Source organism: Gavialis gangeticus, unplaced genomic scaffold (assembly GCF_001723915.1).
Source record: "Gavialis gangeticus isolate Ggan-Ray unplaced genomic scaffold, GavGan_comp1, whole genome shotgun sequence".
Classification (NCBI taxonomy): domain Eukaryota; kingdom Metazoa; phylum Chordata; order Crocodylia; family Gavialidae; genus Gavialis; species Gavialis gangeticus.
In genome coordinates, this window is record NW_017728993.1 from 35,060,791 (window position 1) to 35,061,023 (window position 233).

Consider the following 233-nt stretch of genomic DNA (forward strand, 5'->3'; position numbering starts at 1 on the left):
GGCGCTTGGAGCGGGGCTGTTGCCACCCCAAAATTTGCCATAGCTCCCCCAACCTGCCAGCTGAGCACTGGGGAAAGCCCAGTAGTGCCGCCAGCCCCAGCCTGCAGCAGCAGCCTGCTGTTGTCCCATATGCAGATCCAGGGGCCTGCCCCCTCTCCCCCCCACCCCCCGGAAGAGCCCAGTGCAGCCCTCCCAGGGGGTACGTAGCAGCAAGAACTGTGCCCCCCCCGCCC